Below are 12,690 nucleotides of genomic sequence, written 5' to 3'. Positions count from 1 at the left end.
GTCCCAGGCTTTTGACTGTGCAGTTTTTATATATCTTTTTCTCAAGACATCCTGGAACATGCTTTGCTGAGTTGGAAGGCTTCCATGGTCATTGACACCAGTGCTATGAAATAACATTGCTGCTAGCTGGCAGTTTACTCTGTAGAAAGATGCTTATAATTTTCAAAGACTGCTTTCCAAATGGAATTACTATGGTAAATGAACCCTTTAAAGCTTACAGTCACAAAACTGAATTCAGTTCAGGAGAGTGTTGATTCTTCAGTCTTTTGTGAGTCACTTCCACTGTAACATTCTCTGGAATCATTCATTTTTGGGTGTTTAAGATGACTGATTGGTAACGTGGAGTTAGATTCAGAGGTATTTCCATGTTCCCTGTCAATGTGCCACTTCATACCATATTCTCACAGAGACTGTTATATAAAAGTACCATTTTACAGAGCGGGGGCACAGAGAGAATAAATGATGGCAATAAGTCTGTGTAAGGAAATATGTTGCAGAACTGCTGATCCTGGATTTCCTCATGTTACAATATTTAGCCTTTGGACCAGCTCTCTTGTTCTGCAGCACAGGTTCATCCCCTTTGTGCTGCAGCTCTTGGTCACTCCATCCAGCATGGACAAAAAGGCTGCACAGCATTCAGGTGAGTCTGGAAGCTGATATGATTCTTGGCTTTAGTGACAGCATTATGTCAAATAATGTGATGGTTAGCTGAGACAAATGTATTTAGTGCCTAAGTATAGTGTGTTTCTGTATGCCAGTACTTTGGAAACAAGGAAAATAAGAAATGTATGGGGAGCTTGTCAAGAACTGTTCTTACTACACGCACTGAGCACAGCACTGTCTTTAAAGTTTGCTAAAATGATTTGCTGGTAAGATTTTGGCTTGTGAAAGGCGATGAAATGCACCGGCACAACACAGACATCGTTTCTAGATCTTATCAGCAGCTGTGAATACACATTTTAACAATGTTAAGATTTTCCAGGCCTCTTCCAAAATGGCTGTGATGCCTCCCTAAATGTGCCCATTATCTGTCCAAGAGCAGTTGACTTTAATTGCTTCTGAGCAGTATTTCCTTGGAACCTCTCAGATAACTAGAGTCAATCCAGAGAAGTCTGAATGGATCTCTACTTAGAAACTGGCCATATTCAATCTGTAAAGTATGTAGATTTTTTTTCCCTTGGAGAAAGGCTGAAGAGGGCAATAGGTGCAGGATGTGGAGGGAAGAAGCAGTGCCCTGACCCTACAGCATTTCTGCATGTTGAGTCAGGGAGTGACATTTAAACAATTCTCACTGCACCCAGAATGAAAAACTATAGTTCAGATCAAATTGCTGGCTGTGCTCTGAGAGAGATGAAGAGGAAAAAGATCAAGGTATCTGTTGATAGGTAGCCTTTTTTATGTTTTAGGTGTTGGAGGAAGCTAAATGGTCTTGAGGGTCTTTTTTCTCTTCTTTTTTCTTCTTTTCTTTTTTTGAGGTAATAAATGGCTCTGGACTTTCCATCTTTAGAGCTGGTGGTTTCCACACCACAGTGATTCAGCCAGCATGAACTCTTGACCAAATCCCAGTTTGTTTCCTGGTTTTGTTTTTCTAAAATATTTTACATTTAGCAGGGCATAAAGGCCTCCCTACTATGTGACAAAGTAAGGAGAGCCATGGTCCTTCTACTGGCTAGCTCTCAAAGGACAGCTCACTGTTCTTCTGAAAACTTTGCAACTGAAACAGTTAAAAGGAATCACTGAATTTTGACTGAAACGCAGACTGAATTCTTACATGCTCCTGGCTTTTTGGTGCTGTGATTTTATATGGAATTTCCTTCGAGGGTTAATAAGATCTGATTTTTATTTGAGGAATATGATCTGCCTGAAATGCTCTAAGTTTAATCAGTATGTTATTGCATGGGAAAATCATGTAAATCATGTACATTTGTCTACTTGCAAGATAAATAGATTAGTATTGCCAATGATTTTGGGGGATAGTAGGTTGTTAAAATAACATGGAGGGCCCTGTTCCTTTGCCTTCCTGGATGTGTTTTGGTAACTGAATTCTCTGGGGTGCCCTGTTTAGGGAATATGCTGCTTGTTATCCCTGTTACCTTATAAGTGGTAGGCTCAGTAAGGACTTAGAATAGCTTGGCTGTTGAGTTTTGAACACCAAGAGAGAGATAATAGACATTAAATCTCTAGCCTGGGAAAGCTACAAATGAAATATATTATACCCTGAAAATTCAAACTTCTATGTATTTACTGACTTTCAGACTTTCATGCTTTGCAAAATCAGACATTTCACTGAAGGAAATCATTCCAGGCTGCTTTTGAGAAAGCAGGTGTTTGCTTCAGGTGACAGAGAATATTACTAAATTGACTTACTGAAAAGGATCCTTCAGGATATAGTGCTGTCACTGTATTAGAGTGGTATGGCCACAGGTGGGACCTAGGTGACACCTGAGCCAGCACAGGCAGCTGTTCAAGCAGTGCATCGTCCCAGATTAGTCAAGGCATAAATGCTCTGCTCCATTACAGTGTCACTGCTGCTCCCAGGGAAAGAGCCCAGGCCTTGTGTAATTCCAGCTGTCACCCTAGCCTGCTGAGGACCAAATCCCCATCCTGAGGACCCTGGTGAAGGTGTGAGCAGCTGCTTTCTCTTGGCTCCTGGCAAAGGCCTCTGGCTGCCCATTTAGCTGTGTGTAAAAGCATCTTCCAGCCAAGAAAGTGTGAATAATCTGCCCAGCTTCTGGCATTTCTTGGCATGGAGTTAACCTTATGACTCTGAAGGAGGTTTCAAAGGACATGCATTAACCCAGGGATCCAGTGCTTCTGGGGGTGAGTGAAGCATGAATGATCAGAGCATGGTTAGGTTGGTTGAGAGGTAGGAAACTGGTAGGAGACAACACCTCTGCACAAGGATGAGGAGTTACTGCCCCCCCTGAGGGTCAGGGGTGAGTAGATAACGAAATGTGGACCTCCATATGTGGAACTGCCATGGGGAAGGGAGAAGCCAGGGGCCAGGTATGGAAGTCTGCCATGAAGCTGGGATAGATCCAGGGGTTTAAAAAGATATTGAGAGAGATGACTGGAGGGGGCCTTGGGGTCAGTGGTTGAAAGAAGGGCACCATGCACTCTCAGGACTACAATACAATATATACTATTCAGTACCCACTTGCCCCTACAAGCAAGAGAGAGATTCCTATGTGGGTCTGCAGTTTTGAAAGCATCTATTTATTTTGTATACCTCCATGATTAGGAGGCAAATTTAGGGCTTATCTACTTGGGGAAATCCCTGTAAAATAGGTTGGGTGTGAATTTACAGCCTACTTAAGACCCAGAATAAATGCAGTGTAAATTCACACTTCAGCTTACTTCACAGGAGCTCCCCCGCAGAAACAAACCCTCAGAGTCACCTCTGTACCTCAGTCTGGTGCTAAAAGTGAGTGGAAGCTTTTCAAAATGTGGGCCTCCAGTTCCATTTTTATAGCTGGGTTTTTCTGTCTCCTGGGGCTTTTTGCAGCTGCTGTAAATCACTGTTGCTTTGCTGAGGTTGGAGAAGCTGGGCCAGTTTGCGCTGCTCAGGATCTGACCCTTTGCCTCAAGTAACCTTTTATTATCAATTGGCCAGAGGGTATTTTCCTTTTTACTGGCTTCGTTATTAAGCTTGTTCATTCACTCCCACCACTACTGATGTCTTTTTTTCTATTTTTCTCCCTGTGAATTTTATGTTGTGTCTTTCCTCCCATGTAATTTCCTAATAGTGAACTAGTGACAGAGTGGGCTGCTGGTATTTAATCTTGTGGCTGGAGAGGTCAGGGTGTTTTTGATACAGACAAATACTCCATTACAGTAAACTCACAGAAAGTTTCCTTTTCAACCTGAAAGGAGAAGGAAATGCACTCTACACCAATGGCCTTTCAAGAATTACTTCTGTGAGCTGGACTTATACTGAAGGCCAGTTTGGTAATGTTTTGTGAACAAGGGGAAAAAAAAAAAGAGGAAGACGGAATATTTTTTCTTTCTCTTTTTACTGAGATTTGGCTTGAGTCTTGGCTCCTTATCAGATTAGAGTCATGCAGGGAAAATAACAACCCCTTGCACTGTGAGTTGTTGAAGAAATGGATATTACTGATGTCCAGCTGAAAGAACATATGGATTTAAATCTTAAAGTTCTCTCTCTGCTTCTGGTGTTTAGGTAAACTTACTTCTTGGCAGAAAGAGCTAAGTAATAAGGCAAATACATAGCACAATACATTTCTTGCTGTACTGTATGGCAAGACCAAAAAGACTGCCCCTGTCTACTTGATGGCAGTTTAATTTAAATTTATTAGACTGCTGCTGGCTATACACAGGAGTCTAATCCTGTAATCCATGGATGACTGTAGGTACACAGTATTGCAGTGCTCCCTGTGCATGAAGTAATTTGACATAAAATGTGCTTTCTGCTTCTTAAGGGAGAGGCAAATATAACATCGTATTGTCTTACTGTTCACTACTTGGACTTGGCTGAGTTGCCCTTTATTAGAAAGGGTTGAAGGAATAGAAAATGCAAGATAATAAATATTTATGTCCCAAACATGACATAGCATCATAAATCATTAATTTTTGAAGACATTAAATTATTCTTTCTGCCTAATTACTTGATTTGTGGCACCAGTTTGCTTGAATTTGTTTCTGTGGTAACCTGAGTTATTTTATTACTCTTTCTTCTACAGAAAATTTAGTACTGATTTGCTGGTTTCCTCTTTAAATGCAGGCAAAAATCCTATTTGCTAAATTAAGAAAACAATATTTGGAATGAAAACATGCATTACCTTGCATTGCCTGAGCTGTTTGATTGTTGACTTTGATACGTGCTGTCAATTACTAAAACACATATTTTTCTTAAAAAGATACTCTTTCATTTTCCCAACTATTCTGACATTAAACCTGTATGAAGAAAATAGATTGAAGCATAGTAAAAAGTTTGGTTAATTTAAATGTGGGAGCATGTTATCAGTTGAAAAATGTTATTTGAAAGATAACTTTGAGGTTGAAGCTGTTCTATTACTGGAATGAACATGGCAAGGTCAGATGCAGACCAAGTGACAAGAAAGTCAATTGATGTGATGTGTTGGCACACATTTCTGGTAGGTGTAAGTCATGACTGTTGCATACTCTTGATAGTCTTCTCCCATCGTTCATTGACTGATTTGTATTATTTATGATATACTTTCAGGGAAGGAACTGTTCTCCTGCTACTCTTGGTTTGTGATGTATCTATCCACAGCACATACAGAACTTGGTCTAGACAGTCTGGTTAGCTTATAAGCCTTTGAAGTAGGATCCTACAAGGAGTTGTACAGGACAAAGTGCTGTACACAGTAGTGCTCTCAAAGCATTCAGCTTATATTGACTAATAAGCATATTTCAATTGGTGGCATACACTTCAGTGTGACTGATCTTTCAAAAGCTGGTTGATGAGGAATGTTGTCATAAGCATCAGGAGCCCAGTGGAGTAGTCAGTTCCTGGCTACCTGATGCTGTGTGCTGACTCAAACAGAAACCCTTTTTCTTTCTAGATGTAGCTGACATAGACATTTGCTCTTCTGCCTCAGCCACAGGTTAGTACGAGCTGTGCCCAGCCAGATCAATGTCTCACTGCCATTGCAGTCTCTATGCCAGATCTATGTATAAAGACATCTCAATGACTCTGGTCAAAATTCCCATGTGAAAAGAATAGTTAGGTTTTTCAGAGGGAGAACAATCCACAAGTCAGAGATCAGCAAATTGTTAAATGAAGAATGATGTATGTCACTTGCAGTCTTCATACCTACAAGAAGTTTTTTCAGAGCCTGTGCTGTATTTCATCTAGCTACCTGCTTTGTGTGTTTAGAATGGAAATGCATAAAATCCCATTCCCTCCAGGAGATAAAGGGACATGTCACACCACACAGCTGGATGTTCCAGAGCTGGTCAGACTTGAATCCAGTGCCTGGGCTTGTCCCAATGGGCCTTGCACAGCCCTCTCATGGGCATGGCAGGACCCTCACTGCAGAAGTAGCAGCTGCTCTGGGAACACTGGAGCACAAGGTCTGTGCATGTAAATATTGTGCTTCTGTATGATGTAGTGGATCTTTTGGGTCATTTCTGGCAATGCAACTCTTGCTGAGAGAAGCCTGGCAGCCTGCCCTGCCTGGTGTGCCCCGCAGAAACTTTGAAACCTGCAGGAGAGTCTATCTGCTTTCCCACTGGCAGAGCCTTGTTCTTCCCTGCCACTTCCCCAGAAGTGCAGCTTGGGCCCAAGCAGACCCTCTCTGGAAGGTTTAAAAGTACTGCAGAAGCCAAGCAAAGGATATAAATCAAAGCTATGGTGAAAGCATGAGGTTACAGGTGGTTGTCTGGACAGGAAGTTTCATGCAGGACACCAGGATCATGCAGAAGGAATCTCATGACCTGGTTTCCAGACCCTTGTATCAATCACTTAATTTTTTTTCTGACTGAAAACATACACAGCATGTGAATTGGCAGTAGCCTTCATACTGGGCAGATGTGTGATACACACAGGCTGTGGCACACTTGAGTTTCATGTGGAACAGCTGTTGACTTCTACAGGAACTGCTGCCTGTGCTACTGTAATTAATACTAGTGTGTTTGGATTACTGCTTTCATTATATCTTTGTAAGGTAATTGTGTCAAAAAGCTACAGTCCGAGTTACTTTTTTATTTGCCTTGACCACTGGGTACATTCAAAAGAAAAGGCCATTCAGGTAGGCTATATCTTACCCTTCTTGAGCTGTCTGGAGGCCAGGTCTGTATTCCAAGCAACATGTATGGGTACTCTTGTGTGTCTCCTTCTTCAGTGAAGGTGGCCAGAGTGCTTCATTATGGAGTTAGGAGAGTGAATCATACAGCAGCACTGCCTGGCTCTGTTGGTGGTGGAGAGAGCCAGGACAATTAGCTAAGCCTAGGCATTAACTCTAGGCTAAAGGGGTATGCTTTTCTTGCTCAGGGAAGTATGAGTTTGAGTTCCAATTAGCAGTATTTAAATGCAAATGAGCATAAAAAGAGCCTGGAGTGCTGCATGTCTGCAAAGGCATCTGTTGCCCACAGACAGATCGATTTGCTGCAGATGCTTGAGCATACTGCATATGCCCAGAGCTCCTCTTTGCCATGTCTTCAGTGAGCATCTCTTGTATGATGAGACACAGAGAGATGTTCCCTTTTGCTGACTCTGCAGGGGCAGTTGTAGCTTCTGGCAGTATGTGCATAGACAACTAGGTTGGACATATCTTAAGGCCTAATGGAAGGCGCTAATAAAGTTCATCTATTAGCAACCTCACTCCTAGTTTTCTTTTGCCAGCAGTATGTCTAGCTCAGGTAGAGGCTGGAGAAGAGAGAAGTGTACTGGTGTGAAGATGCTCTGCACTGAAAGTTTGTTCCCCTCCCTCGGGGATACATCAACACCTCTTAGGTAAACGTTGCTTCATTCATTCACCAAGCAAAGCAGAGGCCACCTCAGAGTTTATGTTGTCAACCTTTTATGCTGCTAGCATGGGGCAAAAAAGGCATTTGTTATTATTGTGCATTGGAATATAATTAAAGTTGTATCTTACAGTGTCTGGAAGATCTCTCTTTCTCTGAGAAGAATAGGGCTGCTCTGAGTCTTATTTCACTGTGATTAAGTTATTTCTACTGGAGAGTGTGAAAAATCAGAGAGTCTTAGATACCATCTCTTAAAGAGAATGAATCTGGATTCAGTGCAGCTGGATGTAGAAAGCTGAGGCCTAGCAACAACAGCAGGGAGCAGTTACTATTCCAGTTGTCCTTCTTCATCTTCTTTTTATAGATATGTTATCTGATTTATCTAGTTCAGGCATGTTTTAGTTTTAGGGTTGGCATTCAAATCTAAGACTTCTTCTGGAGATACTCTGAATTATTTCATAATTATGAGAAATCTTGGGGAGGTATCTCAGTGTTTACAGAGGAATATCTTGCTGTACCACACTCCAGATATATCAACACAGCCAAATCTCCTTCTAGTATGTTATAATTTAATTAGCTCCACTTCTTGAGTCATAATCTGTTTCTCTGGTGCTGAAACACACACACACACACACACACACACACACACACACACAAAAGACAAAATGCAAAATGTGAAGAAGTAATTGTGATCTTTGCTACTTGGATTTGGTACCATCTGTTAACATGACTTCTTGTATAGTAATTTTCCAATTTGTTTGTTGAATTGGAGTTTCATGCCATGGATAACATTTCCTTTCATTGTGAAGCTGTCAGATGTAGCTCCCCTGAGAAAACCATCCTATCCGAGATCCTGCTCAGGATTGTCCTGCTTCTAAAAAGCAGCCGCAGTTTTCTCTAGCTGAGGATCTAGCCCATAAAATCCTTCAAGGGCAAATTCTAACTGGGCAGTGAGCCAAAATGTCATTCCAGAGGACCAGATACCATGAAAACCTTGGCAGAGTTTCCCTAGATGTACTAGATGCATCTTGACTTCTCAGCCACAGATCTTTCTTTGCCTTCTCAAGAATATTACTTTACTATTAATTTGCTCTATTTACCCCTCTGTTAGAAAGGTTGATATTTCTGATTTTTCGTCCTCTTTTTCACTACCTCCATCTTCCAAAAACAAAATGTTGGAGGCATTTCAAGAGTTGATATTTCCAGAGCTGGCCAGCCTGTGCCTTAGGGATGTTTGTAGCTGTTGAGTGCTTCAAAGATGCCTCTGACATTGGGACAACATCACATGCAGAGATCTCTGTGCTCACTAGGGCCGCTGGGTAGTCTGGTCTCCTGGCTGGGGGGAAAGTGATAGATTGCTACATCAGCATCTCTGGGATTCCCAAACCATCCTGCTGTGGAAAAGCAGGGTTTGATCAGCCTCTCCTCATATCAGTTGCTCCTGGGCTTCCCCCACATCACATCTCACTGAGATCAGTGGTACTTACTGATCTCAGTAGTGTGGTTTATTAGGCTCGCTGCTCCAGGGCAGTCTGTCTCTGCTGCAGTGTTATTCCTCGATCTGTTCTTACAGTCCTACACTTTGAACCCTCTGCAATTTGCATCTTCTGGTGCTTCACTATCAGCTTTTTGGAAGATTTTCCTTGAGTGTCCTCTTTTCCACATGTTGATTACCACTTCTCATGCTTTTCTAATTATTACTGATGTGCTGAGTCATGGCACCACGTATGACAACTCTCTCCTCTGTCACTGTTAACCAGCAGTCACGTCTCATTCATCATGCCCTTTCAGGCTGCAGAGACTGATGGCATCAGGCTAATGGCAACATTTTCTGGTCCCATTTTCTTTTTGGGTCATGTGGCGATCAAGAAAGAGCAGAGGGAGTATGAAACAGTTAAATGAGATCAAAGTCTCTCTTGTAACCTGCACAGAGAGAGTAACCACCATTCTCCTAGAAAAGGAACAGAAAATAACAGCTCGTGTCACTTTGTAACAATGATTGCAAAAAGAATGGGAAATAGTACACTTCCCTCATGTTTTCCACAGCTTCAGGAGTAGATGAATGACAATTTTTGGTTCCTTCTCCTCAGAGTGAGGAGTGGATGACTAATATCATTGTGACTGTTGCCATCTAATTGGCTCAAAAGAATTTTCTGGTGGTTCTCATGATTAACATCACTTCTCATCATGTGCAAACCATTGCAGAGCAAAGACCTCCATTTGAACTGTTATGGTATGAAGAAGATGTAAAAGTACTGGGTTTCTGAAGCAATTCAATGTATATAAAGTATGTATGAATCAGTATTCTGATCTTCCTCTGCAGCAAGTCATGATGACTGATCTATTTCTACAGTTGCTAATTATATTTTGTTAAAAAATACTTGATCTTCAAGTGACTTTTTTGCAAAAATTTGGAGAGATTGAAATTTAAGGAAGACTTGCCAGGAGGGTACTACTGAAATACTTTGCTTTGAGTCAGTTTTATCCATTTCAAAACAGTTTGTTGGGCTGGGTTGCTGTGTGTTACTTAATATTGAGTCTGAGCTATTTGTGTGAACTGCTGTGATATTTTTGGGACAGGAAGCATTGTATCCTGATTATTTCTTACAGCCACTCCCATCTCTGCATTATCTAACCAAGGGTGTGTTGCAATTTCTCCTCTTACCTACTGTAGTGCTGGATCATGGGAAAAAGCTTGGACAGAGAGGCTCACATTAGACAGATGAGACAAACTGAAGGCAAACTGGGTCGGATCAAAATACTTTGCTTTGCGTCAGCTTACAGAAAATAAGTGTTTCAATTCAGAAATACCAAACCACTTCATTTTTAAATCAAAAGTTTGGAAATAACGTATTTGGCACTTGCTAATGTCATACTTTGAAGTCAGGGATGTGAATTTCTCATAGGTGATGAAGAAATAGGGCTCTATCACAGTGCAACCTTCACCAGCCTAGTGAGAAAAGGACTTTATGCTCAGTTTGAAAGAGGTCAGTGCAAAGGTTTAAAAGAGTGAATATTACAGCAGCATCTTTGGAAGGTTAAGAAGACAACATCAGTACAAATATGGGAAAAGGACTAGACATTGTAGCAATAGAGTCAAATTAAATATTTCATAGATATGTTAGAAATTTGCTGGGATCAGTTACAGGACTGGAACATTCATACAGCTCATTCTGTACAGGCAGGCTTGGAGAAATGGAGAAGTGTTATCCATGCTTGTCCTGAAGTTGGGGAATAATGAAGGACAGACTTGTCTGGGAGATGATAGAAAGAGAAAGAGGAGAGCCTCTTTGACAGGTGGGTGTCATTTAAGCCACTTGCCTGGGACAAGTGGAAAGATGCTTTTGAGCAACTCTGGGAAGCACTTATTAGTGGCAAAGGGACACTTTATGTAGATATTGCTGGGAAAGGCAATATGGCAAAACCTCCTTAATGTATCACCATGGTAGGATATATTGAGGCAACTCTGTTTCACAAAGTAGAACTTATTAGGGAGATATTTTTACTAAGCTTTACAAGGGAAGATTTACTTGTTCACAGCATCACAGAATGGTTTGGGTTGAAAGGGACCTTTAAAGGCTGTCTAGTCCAAGCCCCCTGCAGTGAGCAGGGATATCTGCAACTAAATCAGGTTGCTCAGAGCCCAGTCCAGCCTGACCTGTTTCCAGGGATGGAGCATCCACCACCTCTCTGAGCAACCTGTATCATTGTTCCACCACCTTCGTTGTAAAAAATTACTTCCTTACATGCAGTCTAATTTTGACTTCTTTTAGTTTAAAAACATCACGCCTTGTCCTAGCCTACAGGCTTTGCTGAAAAGTTTGTCCCTATCTTCTTCACAAATCCTCTTTAAGTATTCTAAAGAAAGAACTGTTAATGAAGTTGGGAATCCACTCAAGAAAGAGATTTGGATTTCTGGACGGCTAGTGGGACGGATTTGTCAGACAGTTTGCATGGACCTAAATTGTACAATGATTTAAAAATGTAATTTCCAAGAGTAATTAATATTTAACTAATGTAATTTCTCAGTTTACAGGGCAAGTAGTATGCAATAGATATCATATAGATATTCTGATCTTGGTGTATCTCTTGATCTTGGCTTTCAATGTCTTTCCTTCATTATATTCTCTGACTCTGCTACCAGTCAAAATCTGGGGGATAAAATGGGGTAATCTGACCCAGTCAAAATTGCCTGCTTGGACAAATACGAGGTGATAAAGTGATACACAGCTCAAGCGTTAGGAAAACATTCTCTAATTGCATGAGTAGTAAAATTGTAGATTTTAAGTAATCGTAAGTAAGATTTTTTAAGTAATCATAAGTAAGATAAGTAAAATCGTAGATTTTAAGTAATCATAGATTACTTAGGGAGAAAGTGGCATATTCTTGTCTGAATTTTTGCAAGAAAAAGTGTGATGAATGTTTTTCAGAGATGGTCTAAGTTATTTATTCTGTTTTAGAGCAAGGAAAGAGATTAAATAATCTCTCCAGATCACTTCTAGGCATGGGTTTTTAAGATTCTCTTAAGTGGGCACTTTGAGGTCTTTTAAGATCACTGCTTCTCGGGTGGGGTCAGGACAAGGATAGACATTGTACTGTGGAAATTTTCCCTAGGGCAGATGGTCATACAAGAAAAAGTTGTGGGTTTTACTGAAAATAATTATTCTTTACCTGCTCTGCAGAACTTCAGACAGGAATGCCCAGTGCATCAGACAGTATAAGCATTCCTGGAAGCTACAACAGATTATGTGAAAGTGTTAAAATGTTTTGTATTAACATAATTTTTATTGAAGAGTTGTGCTCCAATGATGAAGAACAAAGGAAGGGCATGTGACAGAAATGTGTAGTATAAACAGCTCACATTGCTCCTAGCAATTACATGGTTTTAATTGGGTAACAGATCATGAACTGTATTTGTAAAAATTATTCAGCAGTTTCAAAAACCACAAATATTTAGGAAAGCTGTGCCTTTCTGGAGGCACATGGCAACCAGATAAAGAATCAAAGTTCATTAACAGATGAGTTATTGCTTCTATGTCCTTGCCTGAGATATCCACATAAACTCTCACTGGCTTCAGCAGGTGGTGTGGTCAGACTAAAGGAGAGCGTGGTCTCTTGGCCAGGTTCTGGCCTGACTTCAGGCTCACACTGATTTGTTGGTGATTTTAAGCAAACAGAGAGAAAAGAGTGCCTCAACTTGCAAGGTTCATTAGCACTCCTCTTTCTCCCCTTCATCTTCTC

General features: G+C 40.9%; 1 long non-coding RNA gene across 5 annotated transcripts in view; it reads left to right on the top strand.

The window, feature by feature from the left end:
* Window positions 1–599: 599 nt before the first annotated feature.
* Window positions 600–12,690, top strand: part of LOC128810553 (uncharacterized) — a 36,739-nt gene continuing 24,648 nt past the window's right edge. For all 5 annotated transcript variants that reach the window (XR_008438065.1, XR_008438068.1, XR_008438066.1 and 2 more), the window contains exon 1: window positions 600–640. This is a non-coding gene — a long non-coding RNA (uncharacterized LOC128810553). The remainder of the gene's footprint in view (window positions 641–12,690) is intronic.

This window comes from Vidua macroura, chromosome 8 (assembly GCF_024509145.1).
Source record: "Vidua macroura isolate BioBank_ID:100142 chromosome 8, ASM2450914v1, whole genome shotgun sequence".
Classification (NCBI taxonomy): Eukaryota; Metazoa; Chordata; class Aves; order Passeriformes; family Viduidae; genus Vidua; species Vidua macroura.
Note: the sequence above shows the minus strand (reverse complement) of the source record. Positions and strands in the feature narration are given on the sequence as shown.